Source organism: Macaca mulatta, chromosome 1 (genome assembly GCF_049350105.2).
Source record: "Macaca mulatta isolate MMU2019108-1 chromosome 1, T2T-MMU8v2.0, whole genome shotgun sequence".
Lineage (NCBI taxonomy): Eukaryota > Metazoa > Chordata > Mammalia > Primates > Cercopithecidae > Macaca > Macaca mulatta.
The window spans coordinates 217,060,624-217,080,934 of NC_133406.1; the positions used below are offsets into that span (position 1 = coordinate 217,060,624).

Here is a 20,311-nt window from a genome sequence, read left to right on the forward strand (position 1 = left end):
TCTGGAGTGCAGTGGTGCAATCTCGGCTCACTGCCACCTCTGCTTCCCAGGTTCAAGCGATTCTCCTGCCTCAGCCTCCTGAGTAGCTGGGATTATAGGCACCCACCACCACACCCGACTAATTTTTCTAGTTTTTAGTAGAAATGGGGTTTCATTATGTTTGCCAGGCTGGTCTCGAACTCCTGACCTCAAGCAATCTGCCTGCCTTGGCCTCCCAAAGTGTTGGGATTACAGGCATGAGTCACCCCACCTGGCCCAATGGATTATATTCTTGAAAACGATAGAGAGTAGATTTTAAGTGTTCTCACCACAAAAATAAGTATATGAGGTAATGCATATGCTTATTGGTTCAATTTAGCCATTCTACAATGTATATGTATATTACAGAACATCACATTGTACATGTTAAATGGATACAATTTTTGACAATTCTAAAAAATTAATATTTTAAAAGGAATACTGTATAGCAGGGTTTAAAAGGCAAAACATAACAACAGTTTTGGTGAAAATATGTTATCCCATATGATTGCAGATACGTTTTATTTTATTTTCCCAAGTTAATTCAGGCACCAACATGTACACTGGAAACTGAATAATCTTTTTTTTTTTTTTTTTTGCTCCATCACCCAAGCTGGAGTGCAGTGGTGCAGATCATGGCTCATTGCAGCCTTGACCTCCTGGGCTCACATGATCCTCCTGCCTCAGCCTCCAGAGTAGCTGTAAGTACAGGCATACATCGCCATGCGCAGCTAATTTTTTATTTTTTGTAGAGACAGGGTCTTGCTATGTTGCCTGGGCTGGTCTCGAACTCCTGGGCTCAAGCAACCCTTCCTCCTCGGTCTCCCACAGTCCTGGGATTACAAATGGGAGCCACCATGCCCGGCTTTGAATCATCTTAGGGTAAGTTGGTTCAGACAGTGCAAAGACTGCTTCCCTGTGGCCTGACAGGAAAAGTATACCTCTCAGGAATGTTCCTCCTCAGATCAGACCCTCAATATGACAGCACTTGGCCCCAGCATGGGGTAGATCCATCCTGTAGATGGCGGCATCTCACAGTACAAGGGCTGCTGAGGCCAGCTCTACCCAAGGAGCCAAGAAAACCATCTGCTAAACCCTCACCTACAAATGCTCCTGGCCCTCCCAGGGAGAAAAGAAAACAGACTTCCTCTGTGGGCCCATCAGCCCCGCCCAGGGGACTTAGAGATCCTGAAGCTTCCTTCTTGTCCAGTGCTGCCCACAGGGAGTCCAAGGACCCACAGCATCTGCCTCCCCTGGGAATTCGTTAGACATGCAGATTCTTGGGCCCCACCCCAAAATACTGAAACAGAATCTCTTTTTTTTTTTTTTTTTTTGAGACGGAGTCTTGCTGTGTCACCCAGGCTGGAGTGCAATGGCCAGATCTCGGCTCACTGCAAGCTCCGCCTCCCGGGTTCACGCCATTCTCCTGCCTCAGCCTCCCGAGTAGCTGGGACTACAGGCACCCGCCACCTCGCCCGGCTAGTTTTTTTTTTTTTTTTTTTGTATTTTTTAGTAGAGACGGGGTTTCACCGTGTTAGCCAGGATGGTCTCAATCTCCTGACCTCGTGATCCGCCCGTCTCGGCCTCCCAAAGTGCTGGGATTACAGGCTTGAGCCACCGCGCCCGGCCTGAAACAGAATCTCTAGGAGTGGGGCCCAGCAATCTGTGTTTTGGGGTTTTGTTTTTAAGAGTCAAGGTTCTCTCTCTGTCACCCAGCCTGGAGTGCAGTAGCATGATCAGAGCTCACTGTAAGCTCAAACTCCTGAGCTCCGGCAAGACCTCCTCCCGTCTCAGCCTCCCAAAATGCTGGAATTACTGGCATGAGTCACCTCGCCTGGCTCCAGTCTGTGTTTTAACAGGCCCTATGGGTGACTTCAATGCACTCAGGCGTTTCAGGGGCACCTGTTATCTCCAACTTCCTCATTTCAGGAATGGAGAAATTGAGAACAGATACAGGAAGTAACTTGTTGCTGAGCCAGGCAATGGCAGAGACTACACAATAACTCAGCTTCCTAATGTTCTTTCCACTTGAACTTTCAGTAACTTCTTTTCTTTCTTCCTTCATTCATTCATTCCTTCACTCATTCATGCCTTCGACCTCCAATTACATGCTTCAGGCTGCAATGGAGGACCAGGCGTTTAGGGACAGCCTCACTCTTCTTCCCCATGTGGGTCTTTCTCAAGGCCAGAGGTCTAGGATTCAGGATTGTGGAAGTATCTGCTAGATCTCTTCCAGCTCACCCCTGGGTCTCCAATTCCAGCCCAGATAGGAGTCTGATGTAGGCTGCAGGCGGCCCCCACTCCCCAGCTCCTTCTGGTCTTCTTTTCCTCTTTCTTGGCACCTGGGGCTCTTTGTCCCATTCCTCACCACCAATGTCTTGCTCTTGGGAGAAATGCAAGGCCTGGAGGCTGTTACTGTTCCATTTCCCAAAAGGACTAATGATCAAATTAAAGGCCCTTCCCAGCAATGGCTTTGCACTGAAGGAGTCAGGACTAGGTCTAGACCAGGGTTCGCATGTTAGCATTTTGAGCTGGATATTTCCTTGCTGTAGGGCTGTCCTGTGCATTGCAGAATGGCTAGCAGCATTCCTGGCCTCTACCTAGCAGGTGTCAGTAGAATTCCTCCTCCAGGTTGTGACAACCAAAAATGTCTCCAGATATTGCCAAGTATCCCCTCTGGGTGGTGTTGCCAGATAAGACAGAGAATGCCTGGTTACATTCTTTTTTTTTTTTTTTTTTTTCAGACAGAGTCTCACTCTGGAGCCCAAGATGGAGTACAGTAAGGCGATCTCGCTCACTGTAACCTCCGCCTCTGTGGCTGAAGCAATTCTCGTGCCTCAGCCTCCCGAGTAGCTGGGACTACAACTGCGCACCACCACGCCCAGCTAATTTTTTGTATTTTAGTAGAGACGAGGTTTCACCATGTTGCCCAAGGTGGTCTTGAACTCCTGAGCTCAGGCAGTCCATCTGCCTCTGCTTCCCAAAGTGCTGATATAACAGACATGAGCCACCACGCCCAGATAAGTATTCTAATCACAGATAAGCAACAAGTAATTTTTAGTGCCTGAATGTCTCAACTATTGTTGTGTTTATTTTTTACTTAAAGAATCTTGCAACTCTACCTCAGGGGCAAAATCTTTCTTCATTGGCGCAGATCAGGGTCTGGGGTGTGGGGAGCAGTTAGTGAGAGAATCTGATGAGATAATCATAGGCCATGAGTTTACAAGGGCAAAAACTTTGCCATAATCAGAATATAATGGCATCTCATTAAATATTTTATCTGATAGTGGATATGAGGACAGTGGAACTGTATCAGATTCCATACCTGAGTATTTATGTCTAGCCCAGGACTGGACATTAGGGACACACTCCCTAATAAATATAAACTGAAGATAATGTTTTGTTTGACTCACATATCATTTTTTAACGGTGTGACTTTGGGCTTGACATTCTAAAATTGGCAACTGGCTGAGCACGGTGGCTCATGCCTGTAATCCCAACACTTTTGGAGACTGAGGCGGGAGGATTGCTTGAGCCCAGGAGTTCAAAACCAGCCTAGGCAACATAGTGAGACCCTCATTGAAAGGAATGAGGCACATCCCCCATATATCTCCCAACTTCCTGAGCCCAGCACAAACACATTCCTCCATATTTCTTTCAAACTTCAGAAAAACATCACCTGGGAGATCTCCGATAAGGAATGCTAAGTGTAGAATGTTAACCAATTGTAATGCTGTAACCGAGAGAATTACCTTGTTCCCTATAACTTTACATATCCTGTTTACATCGGGCTATAAAAAGCAAGCACTCGCATTGTTCGAGGCCCTCCTGTATGCTGTGGAATGGAGGGACCAAGTTCGAACTTGTAGTAAAGATCCTTGCCGCTTGGCTTTGACTCTGGACTCTGGTGGTCTTCTTTGGGGAACAAACGGTCTGGGCATAACATCATCTATACAAAAAATTTTAAACAAATAGCTGGGTATGGTGGCACATGCCTGTACTGCCAGCTACTTGGAAGGCTGAGGTGGGAGGATCACTGGAACCCAGGAAGTTGAGGCTGCAGTGAACTATGATCATGCCGCTGTACTGCAGCCTGGGCAACAGAGAGAAACCCTGCCTCAAAAAAATAAAATAAAATAATCAGGAAGCTGCTGGCCGTGGTGACTCACACCTGTAATCCTAGCACTTTGAGAGGCCAAGGTGGGTGGATCACTTGAGGTCAGGAGTTCAAGACTAGCCTGGCCAACATAGCAAAACCCCATCTCTACTAAAACTACAAAAATTAGCTGGAGGTGGTTGCGCACACCTGTAGTCCCAGCTACTTGGGAGGCTGAGGCAGGAGAATTGCTTGAACCCAGGAGGCGGAGGTTGCAGTGAGCTGAGATTGTGCCATTGTACTCCAGCCTGGGCAACAGAGCAAGACTTGTCTCAGGCCGGGCGCAGTGGCTCACGCCTGTAATCCCAGCACTTTGGGAGGCCGAGGCGGGCGAATCACGAGGTCAGGTGATCGAGACCATCCTGGCTAACACGGTGAAACCCCGTCTCTACTAAAACTAAAAAAAACTAGCCGGGCGAGGTGGCGGGCGCCTGTAGTCCTAGCTACTTGGGAGGCTGAGGCAGGAGAATGGCATGAACCCGGGAGGCGGAGGTTGCAGTGAGCTGAGATCCGGCCACTGCACTCCAGCCTGGGCGACAGAGCGAGACTCCGTCTCAAAAAAAAAAAAAAAAAGGCCGGGCGCGGTGGCTCAAGCCTGTAATCCCAGCACTTTGGGAGGCCGAGACGGGCGGATCACGAGGTCAGGAGATCGAGACCATCCTGGCTAACACAATGAAACCCCGTCTCCACTAAAAATACAGAAAAATTAGCCGGGCGTGGTGGCGGCGCCTGTAGTCCCAGCTACTCGGGAGGCTGAGGCAGGAGAATGGCGGGAACCCGGGAGGCGGATCTTGCAGTGAGCCGAGATCGCGCCACTGCACTCCAGCCTGGGCGACAGAGCGAGACTCCGCCTCAAAAAAAAAAAAAAAAAACTCAAAACAAAAACAAACAAACAAACAAAACACACACACACACAGAGGAAGTTATCACATAAGTCAAAATTTCCGGTATCTCTTGGAAAATACAGCACAACTTCCAAATGCTTGGAACATCTGACAGTTTGCCTGTACTCCCAAGGAGAAAAGGTTGGCTGGAACTAAGAGGTACCTGCCCCTCTCCACTGGCCCAGATCAGGGTCTGGGGTGTGGGGCAGATACTTTTCAGCTGGACCAGGGGAGAGGGTCAGGTATCTCTCAGTTCCAGCCAGGCTTTTCCACTTGGATCCTGTGTTCCCACAGTCCCCACCACTCCCTATTGCCCCACACCAGGACCCATCACCCATTATGTTAATCTACCTGTATGCATTTGCATGTCAAAGCTCTGGCCTAGTGGTGAAGAGGTATTGGAATGGCATGTCCTTTTAGGTGATCTATTGTAATGCTGGTGCATTATCCTCATTTTACAGATAAAGAAACTTGCCTTTAGGGAGGTTAAGTGAATCAACATCTTAATGAGGCTGGATTAGAACCCAAGTCCTTTGACTCCAGGGTCTAGGCCCATGCCTCACCCTGGCCAGAGTTCGTTGTGAGAGAGGACTCAACCGCAGGGCCAAGAGCATTGTGGCACCAGGGACCTGGAGGGGAAGTGGTAACAGGCACGGAAGGCCAGACCTCCTCACACTCACTCATCTGTGAGAAAGTACAAAAGCAAGAGAAAGCTGGCTTGGGGGTGGCACTCAACAGGTGCTCTGAGTGGCACCCAGGGCCAGGTCCTGGGAGAGGACAGAAAACAATTGGGACTCCTCAGCCCCCGGCAGCTCCTGGTGCCCAGTCACCCACAACACAACCGTAAGTAGCTTTTTTTGTTGTTTATTTTAGGCTTCTTCCTCATTCCACAAAACCTGTATGCTTTTTTGTTTTTTGTTTGTTTGTTTGTTTGTTTTTGAGACAGAGTTTTGCTCTGTTGACCAGGCTAAAGTATAGTGGCGCGATCTCGGCTCACTGCAACCTCTGCCTCCCAGGTTCAAGCGATTCTCCTGCCTCAGCCTCCCGTGGAGCTGGGATTACAGGTGTGCACTATCACGCCCGGCTAATTTTTGTATTTTTAGTAGAGACAGGGTTTTACCATATTGGCCAGGCTGGTCTGGAACTCCCGACTTCAGGTGATCCGCCCACCTTGGCCTCCCAAAATGCTGGGATTACAGGTGTGAGCCACTGCGCCTGGCCAAAACCTGTATTCTTACCTTATCCCTTCCCTCCAGGGACACAAGAAGCCAGGTGGGCCTGTCTGGGGCAGGGGATAGATGTCATTTCAGGACACCTGGGGTTGTGGAGGACCATTCGCAGGAATGCTCAGGGCTGGCATCCTCCCCCTAGGACCAAGAATCAGGACTTTGGCTTTCATTTCATTAGAGAGACAAGAATTACACATACACACAGATGGCCTTACTGTGTGCCAGGCGCTGCCCTGAGAGCCTTTAGTGGTTTGATTTATTTAATCCTCACAACAGCTGTATGCAGTAGGCGCTATCACTATGGCCCACTTGATAGGTGGAGGCTAGGTGACTCACCTGAAATCACGCGGGCATTGAATGAGAGTATTGGCTTGAGCCTAGGCAGTCTGGCTTCGAGGCCCACCCTTCAGCCACCAGGCTATCCTGCCTTACAAGGTGTGGACTGTAGCAGTAGATGGGGGCCAGGAAAGGACAAGGGCTGGCAAAGGCCTTTGAGATGACCAGGTGAGTCCCGTGTGCTCATTTTATAGATGGGGAGACCACGAGGTAGTGTTAGGGGCACACTGGACTCAGCAGGCCAGGGGTCTGTTCTGGAGTAAGTTCTACTCAGCAGAGGGAAGAGCAATATTTTCCAGTGTGCCCTGGGGTCAGCGTCCGGGTCTGAATCCCAGCTCTGCCACTGGAAGCTCAATGGCCTCAGGCAAATCACTCATTTCTCTACCACTCAGCATCCTCTTCTGAGAAATACGGGCCTGAGACAGTCACTCACAGGCTTGTTGCCAGGGTGAACTGTCTGATGCGAGCACAGGGAGGGCAGCAGCACAGGGCTCAGGAATGGCTGTGGTGGAGAGTTTGATCTTCACCCCCTCTGCTCTTGCTGTGGATTTGAGATGAGGATAAAATGAGGCCTGGCTGCTTTTCCCTCGAATGAGTGACAAGTAGACACGTTGGCAGCATGAAAGCCAGGACGGTGGCTGGGGAGAAGTTCAGGGAGACCTCAGGAGGTGGAGTCCCAATAATCCTGGCCCCAGCTCTTTTACCACCTTGTGGCTTACCAGAAAGACCCCCTCACCTGCCCTGGACAGGTGAAGCGTATTCTTTACCCTTTGGCCGGCTAAGGCCAGGCTAAGGCAGTGAAGACGGGAAAATGGCAGCCTGGCTCAGTCAAGCAGAGCCCTCCAGTGCCAGCCCCATCGCTTCCCTCCTCATTTTACAGTACCAGTCACTCTTACTGCATGCCCTCAGGTGTGCGTAAAATGGTCTTCCCTTTATTCAGATTATATAACATTCAATAGGACTCTGAGCCTCATCCTATCGGGCTAGGAGGAAATGAAATGTCCAAGTGCACTGAGTTTCCCTCACTCCCACTCCCAGCCACGCACATTGACCCAGAGGACACACAGAACATAAGCGTGACGGAGGCTCCTGGGTCCTCCTACGATGGATGCCCATTGCCCAAATGGGCTTGACTGTCTGAAGTCCAGCCTTGCCCACTTCCCTGGCATGCTGGAGTCCAGATTCTTTGTAAGACCTGAAACCACTGTGTCTCATTTTGATATCCAGGATCACCCAGTGACTTTCCCAAGAGGTCCCACCATCTCTCCAGAAAGCAGAGTCCAGGTGCCCATGACCTCTGGCCCCCTCCCAGCCAAGGACAATCTCTCCTCTCCCCTTGGCTGTGGATGGCAGATGGACACTCTTCTCTCCCCACCTGCCACCCACGTGGCCTAACCTTCTCACTGCACTCAGGTTCTCAGGAAAAGACAGGAAGACGGGTTGTCTTCAAATAGCTTCTGCTTCCTATTCTCACCCCTGAAAAAAGTCCCCAAGCCGTGAGACACAAAGGGCACTCTGAAAAGAGACAGGCAGCCCTATCTTACAGATAAGAAAAAGCAAGACTCAGCAGCAGTGTTGACTTGCTCAGTGTCACATAGCCAAGGAATAGCGGAGCCAGTGTGAGCGGAGCCAGTGTGAGCAGAGTCCTGCGCTGTGGGTTCAGAGCGTGTGCTATCAGTCACGTGGAATCACATGGAAACCCAAGTCTCCCTCATCAATTACTCAGGCGACCTGGCGCAAGTCACATCACCTTTCTGAACCTCAGTTTCTTCAACTCTAAAAATGACACTATCATAGCATTCCCAACCTGCCTCAAAGGGGGTCTTGTTTTATTTGTTTGTTTCTTTATTTTCTTTTTCTTCTTTCTTTCTTTTTTTTTTTTTTTGAGACAGTGTTTTGCTCTTGTTGCCCAGGCTGGAGTGTAATGGCACAATCTTGGCTCACCACAACCTCTGCCTCCTGGGTTCAAGCAATTCTCCTGCCTCAGCCTCCCAAGTAGCTGGGATTACAGGCACGTACAATAATGCCCAGCTAATTTTGTATTTTTAGTAGAGATGGGGTTTTTGCATGTTGGCCAGGCTGGTCCCGAACTCCCGACCTCAGGTGATCCACTCTTGTTTTTCTCTTAAGCGAACATTGATGAAGAATTTATTACACATTTGAGCTCTGTGACCGTTCCTCATTCAGTCCTCACCACAGTCTAGGAGGGGGCTGCTATCACTAACCACATTTGCAAGGTGAGAAACTGAAGCTCACACAAGCTTAAGACTTGTCCAAGGCCGGGCGCGGTGGCTCAAGCCTGTAATCCCAGCACTTTGGGAGGCCGAGACGGGCGGATCACGAGGTCAGGAGATCGAGACCATCCTGGCTAACACGGTGAAACCCCGTCTCTACTAAAAAATACAAAAAACTAGCCGGGCGAGGTGGCGGGCGCCTGTAGTCCCAGCTACTCGGGAGGCTGAGGCAGGAGAATGGTCTAAACCCGGGAGGCGGAGCTTGCAGTGAGCTGAGATCCGGCCACTGCACCCCAGCCTGGGCGACAGAGCAAGACTCTGTCTCAAAAAAAAAAAAAAAAAACTTGTCCAAGGGGCCGGGCATGGTGGCTCACACCTGTAATCTTGGCACTTTGGGAGGCCCAGGCAGGAGGATAGCTTGAGCTCAGCAGTTCAAGACCAGTCTAGGAAACACAGTGAGACCCTCTCTTTACAAAAAAAAAAAAAAAAATTAAAAAATTAGCCAGGCGTGGTGGCACATGCCTGTGGTCCCAGCTACTCAGGAGGCTGAGGTGGAAGGATTGTTTAAGCCTGGGAGATTGAGGCTGCAGTGAGCTATTATTGCCTGGGCAATTGAGCAAGTTCCTGTCTCAAAAAAAAAAAAAAAAAAAAGAAAGAGACTTGTCCATGGTCCCACAACTGGTGGTAATGGCAAAGCTGAGACTCAAGTCCAGGTCAATCTGGATCCAGAACCGAGTCATATTGTGGTGGGAATCAAATAGGAGAACGGGAGTGGAAATGCTTCTAGGTACAGAGATGCATTGCCGGCTCGGGGAATCATCACCAGGGTTGTCTTTACTGTGTCGCTTGCCGGGCTGTGTTTCAGATGCCATCAGGTGGACAACCTGAGAACCTGTGCTGGGGAGGAAACTGGGGGGATATCATATGAATATGGCTGGCTTCTCTCCCCCCACCCCAAACTGAGCAGTCCAATCCAGTCCTGCGAGGTGTCCACGCTGTGCCAAGACCCTGAGGCTCTAGCCCTTGGCCCAGGTGACTTCCTGTTTTCAGGATGATTTCTGACAGAGCTTCCCTGCCTGTGCTTAGGCATTATCTTATGTAATCCTCACCTCGGTCCTCTAAAGACACTTCTCTTTCTCTCCCCAAGCGATAAACGAGGACGCTAAAGTCTTGGGAGAGGGCATAGTGGGAACCCACGCATGGCCAAGGCTGTCAGCCTCCAGCTACGCTGCAGGGACCACCAGAAGAGTAAGATCAGGTCTCAGCCTTCTTCCAGCAGAACGCAGAACAGTGTAAAACTGTTCTCTTTTCCCTCCATCTCCTGGGGAGAGAAAGGATGTACTCAGTCCTCACTCCATGCAGCAAAGACCTCAAATGCCAAGGAGAGACAATGACAGACAAGGGCAGATTAATGGGGGAGGAACTGCATAGTGGAGACAGGGCCGAGCAGGGAGGAAAGGATTCCCCAGCAGGCGAGGGAGTGAAGGCTGCTGGGGCCCCATCCAGTCGGGGAGGATGTGGGTGAGCCCGTGAGCAGAGGTGACTTCGTGGTTCGGTGTCCCGTGAGCTTCACGGCTTTTCCTCCCCTCCCCCACATGCTCCCACTGCCCAGAGAGGAGGTCTCTGATCTTCTGCTCATACAGTGAGTCAAAGACAGCTTTTCCCACTCCCCTACCCCCACCACCCCACCCATCTCTCAGCAGCTCCCTTGCCTCCCTAGAGGTTGAGGCCACCCCTAAGTTCCTCTTTGAGAGCCACAGCTGCGTTCACGGTGTTGCCTCCATCCAAATTCATTGAGTTTGTCCTCTGTGTCTCCCCCTGGGTCTGTTTGGGTCCCGGAGACTCTGATGGAGCTGGGAGCTGGGGAATAGAGCCCACTGAGAGCAAGGGAGGAGCCAGAGGCTGCTTCACCGACCTTCTGTAGCCCTCCCTCCCTTCCAATGGGCCCATTTGACAGATGAGGCCACCAAGGCTTAGACACAACAGGCAGAGACAGGAGTCAAACCCAAGTCTGTCTTCCCACTACTTTCTACCAGTTTTTCCCACCAGGCAAGGAGATGTTCCAGAAGGTTCACATCATTAGAAGGTCTTAATTCCTGTTTCCATTTTTTAAAAAATTAGTGAATAATTATTGTAATGTTTAAAAGATATTTTTCTCAATGTGAGATCTTCCTAGGATAAGTGGAAGAATCAAATCCGGCAGTTATAGCCAGGCATCGCTTGAGCCCAGGAATTCAAGGCTGCAGTGAGCTGAGATTGGGCTACTGCACTCTAGCCTGGGTGACACAGCAAGATCCCTATCTCCAAATAAATATTTAAAAAGGGATAATTGGCCAGGCATGGTGGTTCATGCCTGTAATCCCAGCACTTTGGGAGGCCCAGGCGGGCAAATCATGAGGTCAGGATATCAAGACCATGCTGGCCAACGTGGTGAAACCCCATCTCTACTAAAAATACAAAAATTAGCTGGGCGTGGTGGCACATGACTGTCATCCCGGATACTCAGGAGGCTGAGGCAGGAGAATTGCTTGAATCAGGGAGCCAGAGGTTGCAGTGAGCTGAGATAGTGCTACTGCAGCCTGGTAACAGAGGAAGACTCCATCTCAAAAAAAAAAAAAAAAAAGCAGCGATAGTTAGCGGTGATAGAACAAACTATCTCATGACTCACAACCAGGCAATCAGTCATTCAGCCACAGCTTTGGCTGATACATGGCTTTACATCGTTTTTGCTCTTAATCTGATATCATTTAATTTATACACTTACTGAGCCAATGATTAAAGACAGCATAAGAAACTGATGTCAAAAATACAAGGAAGCTGGGTATGGTAACTCACGCCTGTAATCTCAGCACTTTGGGAGACTGAGGTAGGCGGATCACTTGAGGCCAGGAGTTTGAGAGCAGCCTGGCCAACATGGTGAAACCCCATCTCTACTAAAAAAATACAAAAATTAGCCAGGTGTAGTGGCAATGCCTGTAATCCCAGCTACTTGGGAGGCTGAGGCCGGAGAATTGCTTGAACCTGGGCAGCAGAGGTTGCAGTGAGCTGAGATCACACCCTGCACTTCAGCCTGGGCAACAGAGCAAGACTCCATTTCAAAAAAAAAAAAAAAAGAAAAGAAGAGAAGACAAAATATGAGGAAATGACGGTGTTAACTCCTCTGCAGATTTGCTTCAAGATTCTTTTTTCTCTCTTTTTTTTTTTTTTTTTTTTGAGACGGAGTCTCACGCTGTTGCCCAGGCTGGAGTGCAGTGGCGCGATCTCGGCTCACTGCAAGCTCCGCCTCCTGGGTTCACGCCATTCTCCTGCCTCAGCCTCCTGAGTAGCTAGGACTACAGGCGCCCGCCACCGCGCCCGGCTAATTTTTTGTATTTTTAGTAGAGACGGGGTTTCACTGTGGTCTCGATCTCCTGACCTTGTGATCCGCCCGCCTCGGCCTCCCAAAGTGCTGGGATTACAGGCGTGAGCCACCGCGCCCGGCCTTTCTCTTTTTTTTTTTGAGACAAGGTCTCCCTCTATCACCAGGCTGGAGTGTAGTGGCGCGATCTCAGCTCACTGCAACCTCCACTTCCCAACCTCTGCCTCCTAGGTTCAAGAGATTCTCCTGCCTCAGACCCCCATGTAGCTGGGATTACAGGTGCATGCCACACACCTGGCTAATTTTTTCGTATTTTTAGTAGAGATAGGGTTTCACCATGTTGGCCAGGCTGGTCCTGAACTCCTGACCTCAGGTGATCTGCCCACCTCGTCCTCCTAAAGTGCTGGGATTACAGGAGTGAGTCGCCATGCTCGGCTTGCTTCAAGATTCATAAATTACATTTATCTGATCAACTTTCTTATATGGCATATTAGAGAAATCCTAGTACTTCACAACATTTCAAAGGTTGGTAAGAAGAGAGAATAAGATGTATTCTATCTTTTCCTGTACTGGGCATAAAAGAGATCTACACCTGCAAGGCATATACAGAGAGGCATGCAAATAGGGCCCTGAGACATGACTTTTCTTCTCTTTTTTTTTTGTTTTTGAGACAGAGTTTCACTCTTTTTGCCCAGGCTGGAGTGCGATGGCGCAATCTCGGCTCACCGCAACCTCCGCCTCCCGGGTTCAAGCGATTCTCCTGCCTCAGCCTCCCGAGTAGCTGGGATTATAGGCATGTGCCACCACCCCGGCTAATTTTGTATTTTTAGTAGAGACGGGGTTTCTCCATGTTGGTCAGGCTGGTCTTGAACTCCCGACCTCAGATGATCCACCTGCCTCGGCCTCCCAAAGTGCTGGGATTACAAGCGTGAGCCACCGTGCCCGGCCTATATTTTTTCTTTTCTTTTTTTTTTTTTTTTTTTTTTTTTGACACAGAGTCTCACTTTGTCACCCAGGCTGGAGTGCAGTGGTGCAATCATGGCTCCCTGAAGCCTTGACCTCCTAGACTCAAGCCATCCTCTCATCTCAATCTCCTAAGTAGCTGGGGCTATAGGCACATGCCACCCCTCCCAGCTGGATGAGACCTATTTTATCTCATCATATAGCAAACAGAAAATTACTTTTAGAAAGTATAAACTGGCTGGGTGCGGTGGCTCACGCCTATAATCCCAGCACTTTGGGAAGTGCTGAAGCTCAAGCTGGATCACTTGAGCTCAGAAGTTCAAGACCAACGTGGGCAACATGGCAAAACTGCAGGCAGGCAGGCAGGCAGGCAAGGCAGGCAAGGCAGGGAGGCAAGGCAGGGAGGGAGATTAAAAAAAGAGAAAAATTTAAACAATACAGTTATTGTAAATAGTACATTTGATTTAAAATCACTTCCTTTTTCTTTTTTTTTTTTCTTTTTTTTTTTTTTTGAGACGGAGTCTCGCTCTGTCGCCCAGCCCAGGCTGGAGTGCAGTGGCGCGATCTCGGCTCACTGCAAGCTCCGCCTCCCGGGTTCACGCCATTCTCCTGCCTCAGCCTCCCGAGTAGCTGGGACTACAGGCGCCCACAACCGCGCCCGGCTAATTTTTTGTAATTTTTAGTAGAGACGGGGTTTCACCGTGGTCTCGATCTCCTGACCTTGTGATCCGCCCGCCTCGGCCTCCCAAAGTGCTGGGATTACAGGCGTGAGCCACCGCGCCCGGCCATCACTTCCTTTTTCATGGGCCAGAGAAAATTATGAAATAGCTCCAGTAATTTCCTCTGGGGTTTATAAAATTAAGTTTTCTATGGCCCACACATCCCATTTAATCCTCACAACAGTGCTGGGTGGAGATATTTTCATTATTCCCATTTTACAGACAAGGACAATGAGGCTCAAGGAGACGACGTAATTTGCACGAGAGACCACAGCTTTAATAAGGGGCAGGAGGTGGGTACAGTGGCGTGGGCCTGGAGTCCCACTACTGGAGAGTCTGAGGGAGGAAGACAGCTTAAGCCTAGTTCTCCAAAAAACATCAGAGTGGGAGCAGAATCAGAACTCACAACTATGATTCAGGCTGCCTCTGTCTACCTATTTCCTCCTTATTCTCAGTTGGTTCCGAAAGTAAGTTCAGGACCAACTGAGAATCTGTGTTCAGAACCAATTGAGAATCTCTTTTACACAGAGCAGGAACGGGAACTAGAAATCCAGGCCGCCTTGCAAGTTTGGCTCCCAAGGCCTGAGACTGGCTTGATAGAGTGTTGGCTTGACAGAGTGTCCTGTGATCCCACTAGATCCCAAATCCCAGGCCAGAGATTGTAACATGTCTTCTTTGTTATAGTCCCAGTGACCAAAAGCCAACAGATGCACAAATGCACCTTAATTCTATTATAGAGAGGTAGAAGGAACTTACAGGTCAGCTCCCCAGATGTCTGGCCTATCCCTGCCATTCCTCTTCTCTCCATGGCCTGAGTCCCCATGCCAGGCTTAATTCATCCATCAGCCTCTGCCCAGCTTGTCCCTTTGTCCCCTCCAGCCCTTTTGCCACCACTCACAGATCTTACCAGCCCCATGAGTCAAGCCTCTCTGCTGATGCTGGTTTCCCCAGCTACAGAACAGGAGTGATACTAGTCCCCCATCATGGACTTGTGTGTAGAATATATAATATGGAAATATATACAATATATAAAGTGCAAAGATGGCTGGGCGTGGTGGCTCACACCTGTAATCCCAGAACTTTGGGAGGCCGAAGCAGGTGGATCACCTGAGGTCAGGAGTTCAAGACAAGCCTGGCCAACATGGTGAAACCCCGTCTCTACTAAAAATACAAAAACTAGCTGGCATGCTGACAGGTACCTGTAATCCCAGCTACTTGGGAAGCTGAGGCAAGAGAATTGCTTGAACCTGGGAGGCAGAGGTTGCAGTGAGCCGAGATCCACTACACTCCAGCCTGGGTGACAGGGCCAGAGTCATCTCAAAAAAAAAAAGAAAGAAAAGAAAAGTGCAGAGAATAGTGCCTGACACACAGTATACAGTAGGTACGATTTCAGTATTAGTTGCTACTATTGTCATAATCACCAGAGTGTTTCAAGAGCTGAGCCTCCGTGGCTCTCCACATCGCTTCACAAACTCCCCTCTTCTGTTCTGGGAACCAGCCTGAATTGCAACCGCAACCCCCAACCGATGCAACCCTATAAGCAAACCAGAATCATGGCTAGGGCAGGGGCTCTACCCTTTGGGATCTGACCAAGCCAGGAAGAGATAGAGTGGCCCGAAGGCAAATCGCAGGTGATTCAGAATGTTCATTATGTGGTTAACCCTATCCTACTCCTGCTTTAGAAAGAAGCCACCATGAAAAGTCCTCATCATCAGGGGCAGGCCTCTCTGTCCCCTGGTTATAATGCCTACTTTGTATGAAAGTTGCCTTTCCTACAGAGAGCACTTCATGGACAGAACGGGGGACTGGCCACTTCCAGGAGTGATTTTAACAATGCTCCTCCCACCCCCAGTCAAATGCATACTTCCCAATGGCTGACTGAGATTTCACAGTAACAGGCTACCCTCAGGTGAAGGAGATCCACACATGCTAATCAGTCATTTACACTTTAACATCACAGAGCATCGGCCGGGCGCGGTGGCTCACGCCTGTAATCCCAGCACTTTGGGAGGCCGAGGCGGGCGGATCACAAGGTCAGGAGATCGAGACCACGGTGAAACCCCGTCTCTACTAAAAATACAAAAAATTAGCCGGGCGCGGTTGTGGGCGCCTGTAGTCCCAGCTACTCGGGAGGCTGAGGCAGGAGAATGGCGTGAACCCGGGAGGCGGAGCTTGCAGTGAGCCGAGATCGCGCCACTGCACTCCAGCCTGGGCGACAGAGCGAGACTCCGTCTCAAAAAAAAAAAAAAAAAAAAAAAAAAAACCATCACAGAGCATCACATAATTTTCTGTAGTAGACTTTCTTTGAAAGAGGGAGATAGGCCTTTTAGTTCTTGTTATAAAAATGAAGATTGGCCAGGCACAGTGGCTCACACTTGTAATTCCAGCACTTGGAAGCAGCACCAGGTGGATCACCTGAGGTCAGGAGTTTGAGACCAGCCTGGCCAACATGGTGAAGCCTTGTCTCTAATAAAAATACAACAACAACAAAAAAATAGCTGGGCGTGGTGGCAGGCTCCTGTAATCCCAAGCTACTCGGGAGGCTGAGCCAGGAGAATCACTTGAACCTGGGAGACAGAGGCTGCAGTGAGCCGAGATCACACCACCGCACTCCAGCCTGGGTGACAGAGCGAGACTCCAAAACAAAAAACAAACAAACAAGCAAACAAAAACCCCAGAGGATCCGAGTGACATCCCCTGGATCACAAGGGAGCTCCCTCATGGGGCAAAGCTAAGATGCCTGTCTTCAGGCAGTGTGAACTCTAGAATCTGGTAAAGCAGAAAATAGGGAGCCCAAATGCAATTTTTCAACATTTCAAAGGGCCCCCCAGAAAGATTAGAGAGAAGTCACCAGGAGAAAGCCACAGGAGCCAGCTGAGCAACTTGGAGGCAGGCCCCTGTGACAGTTGCAGGCCTGGGCACAGGGTTGGGTTACATCCGGCTCTGCTCTTTTGTGCAACCTCAGACAAGTCACTGCATCTTTGCGCCTCGGTCTCCTTGTCTGCAAAACAGAGATGATGATAATAGGATTGTTGGAACCGAACTGTCGATTCCTTCCTGGGCAGGGGTCGCCGCGAAGGATCACCGACACGAGATTCACAGCAGAGAGTTATTTATTACTAGCGCGCTAGGGTCCCAAGTTCTAAGTTGGCCCTGGGACCCCGACTGCTTGTTACAGGCTGTTTATATAGGCAAATACAAGTTCAAACACAGCTTAGGGCGCGAAATTCAAACAAAGCTTTAGGCGCGTGGTAATTGGGTCTGTCTATGGCCTGAGCAAGTTGTCTTATGCTAATTGGTTAGAGCAGGACCTTATGAGGTTTTTTCTTGGAGTTGCTGATTCCGGGAACTTCGAGGCAGGGTGGGACCCCCGGAATTGGCAGGGTGGGACCCCATGAGGTTGTTTCCCGGAATTGGCAGGGTGGGACCCTATCAGGGTGGGACCTTATTGAGGCAGGGTGGGACCCTATCCAGAGCCACTTGGTGTTAATTTTTTCTATATGAGGCCTATTTTCTAAATTTTATGAGGCCTAGTTTCATTCCCTCCTCTTTTTGTGTCAGAGGCTCAATCTTGAGCCTCTTTTTTTAGTCCTGAGGGTCTGGTATAGTTGGGTCAGAACCATAGCATGTAATCTATTTTTAATAAGGGTGAGTAAGTGGTTGAGTATGCATGGCCTGAAAGTCAGGATGAGCGTGAGCAGGATGAGGGGTCTTAAGATGGTGGAGATTAGGGTGCTAAGCCAAGGGGATTGGTTGTACTAATTTTTAAACTAACTTTGTTGAGATTTTTTCTCTTTTAGTTTTGCCATAGAATCTTTAACTATTTTTGAATGATCTGCATAAAAACAACATTGCTCTTTTAGGGCTGCACAGAGCCCACCCTTTTTTAGAAAGACAATTTCTAGTCCTTGTCGGTTTTGTAATATAATTTCAGACAGAGAAGTCAAGGACTTTTCAAGTTTTGTGATAGATTGTTCTATGGCTTTAAGGTTTTTATCTATGGCTATTTTAAGTTGTTGCAGATGATGGTTACTATGCACTAGGGCTGCTGTCCTGGTCTTAACTCTAGCCGCTACCTTAATTTTTAACATGTCGGCGAGGGTGAGGGAGATTAAGGGCGGGGAAGTGCTTTGAGGAGTTTTTAGTTGGGGCTTCTCCGATATGGAAACCGGGGGCTTCTTAGCTTCTAATAAAACCTGGTCTGGCCTTATTGCAACAGGGGCAGTGTCTGGATTGACTAATAGTCTGATTTGGAGGGGAATTTTAGGCGGGTTGTGCTGGTATAAATAGAGACTTTATATTAATTTTGTTGTTATCTATCTGTTATTTTTTAGGTTGAAATAGAGGTCTGGAAACCAAGTCTTTATAGGAGCATTTTCGGAGGTCTTATTTAAGACCTCTTGATTATTAAAATTAATTCTCTGTCAGGTCAGGCTAAATGGCCGGTGGGGGTTAGCGTCAAAAACTACACTAGAGACGGCGCAGGGAAGAAGGGTAAACAATAAGTAAGGAGTTAGATACGAGAGAGTCTTATCTTGAGCGGGTCCGCGGAGCGTTGGAGTTTTCACGTCTTAAGTGGTGTTGATCCGGACGTCTCTGGAGCAGCCTTGGCGTGGGATGCGTGGATCTAAGTGGAGATTCTGTCAACCTTTATGGCTGGAAGGGGTGACTGGTCTGTGGATGTCTGGGTTGGTACAGTTCTGCCAAGGGGGCCCAGATTTGGGCCTGTACTGCTTGGAGTCCTTTTAGCCGGGCCTGTAGGTCAGTCTTAGGATCGGAGGGGGAGAAGGAATTAAGCAAGGTTGACAAAGGGGGAGGTCCTCCGTAGAGGATTTCATATGGAGTGAGCCCAAAACGGTTAGGTGTATTCCGGGCCCTTAACAGAGCTAAGGATAGGAGGCGTCTCCAATCTTTTAAACCAGTCTCTAAGGTCAATTTAATAAGGGTCTCTTTTATTGTTTTATTTATTTTTTTTACTTGTCCTGAGCTCTGGGGTCTATAGGCACAATGTAATTTCCAATTAATCCCCAATATCCTGGCGAGCCCCTGACTTACCTGAGAAACGAAGGCCGGCCCATTATCTGACCCAATTACCTTGGGAAGTCCGAATCTAGGAAAGATTTCTTTCAAAATTTTCTTGGCTACTATGTGTGCCGTTTCTTGCCAGGTGGGGTAGGCTTCTACCCATCCTGAAAAGGTATCTACAAATACCAGTAAGTACTTATATCCAGCATAGTGAGGTTTTACTTCAGTGAAGTCTATTTCCCAATAGACTCCTGGGCGGTTATCACGAGTTCGTTTCCTTTCTGGCACTCGGGTAGCCCCAGCGTTTACCTGCTGACAGACCTTACAGGCAGATGTCACTTGTTCTACGAGGGTACTTGTCTTTGGGATTAGAAAGTCAGTTTTTTTAATCAGTAATTTTAGCTTTCAATTATTTAAGTGTGTCCAGGCATGCATCTGCTGGATCATTGCCAGGGCCTCCTTGGTCAGCATTGGGGGTTCGTCAGTGCTGCCAGCAGTTATGCCCCCGGGATTTTTTTTCTTGGCCTAGCCGTGGGGGCTGAGCCTCTTTAGGGACCCCTTCTGGGGGTCCGGCAGGTGACACAGGGCGGCTGGGCTGGGGGCTGCCCTCAGGACTGGGCTCTGTGCCTTTTTGCAGGGAACTTTCCGAATGGAAACTCTGGTTGCTGTTCTCATCATTGAGATCCAGCAGGATGAGAGGGCCACCCCCTCGGGGACTGGCGCCCCTGCCCCGACGTTCCCGGCCACGGGATCTCTTTGCCCCGCCACCTGCCCGCCTTCGTTCCTCCTCCTGGGGGTCCACCACTGGCACTTACTTGAAGATACGAAGGGAAGTGTCGCCTACAGTCACTCATTGCTTCTTCCATTTTTGGACCTTCTTGATGGTCGCCATTACCTTCTTGATGTTATCTTCGGCCCGGCTCCGGGTTTCGGCCCGTACGGTCCGGCCGGCCATGCTGGCGTGGTTGGGGCCGGAGCCGAGCCCGCGGCGGGGCCGCCTCCCGTCTGGCGGGCTCAGGCTTGGCGCCAGGCCCGGGCGCCGCGCTCTCGGCCTGCCGTTCCTCCGGGAGTTGGCCGCGCCCTCTTTTGTCCTTAACGCCTCCGCGAGTCCCCTGTTCTTTGCAGTAGGCACACTGGTCTTTTTCTACTTTTGGCCGTCTCCGCTTCTTTCCCTCTCTCCCTGGTCCTTTCTTTCTCACAACTGCTGCCAGGATTTTTGTTAAATGCTTATCCTTTACTCGGTTTTTACGATCCTCTCGCTCTATCTGTTCCTTCGCTAACCTGGCTTCCCTTTCCTTAGGGGTTTCTTTCTTATCTTGGCCAAATTTGTGGGGCGTTTTCCTGCCCCTTTGAGACCCGCCAACAGAGCCTGGCGATAGATTTGGAGAC

At 49.5% G+C, this 20,311-nt stretch overlaps 1 protein-coding gene and 1 pseudogene across 1 annotated transcript in view; one reads left to right on the forward strand and one right to left on the reverse strand.

The window, feature by feature from the left end:
* Positions 1 to 5,754: 5,754 nt before the first annotated feature.
* The window catches only part of CNR2 (cannabinoid receptor 2), a 54,110-nt gene continuing 39,553 nt past the window's right edge, over positions 5,755 to 20,311 (forward strand). Inside the window, exon 1 of the mRNA XM_001105018.5 lies at positions 5,755 to 5,901. The gene's annotated coding sequence lies outside the window, so the exon portion shown is untranslated. The remainder of the gene's footprint in view (positions 5,902 to 20,311) is intronic.
* LOC144335247 (B-cell CLL/lymphoma 7 protein family member C pseudogene) overlaps positions 19,185 to 20,311 on the reverse strand; it is a 369,536-nt pseudogene continuing 368,409 nt past the window's right edge.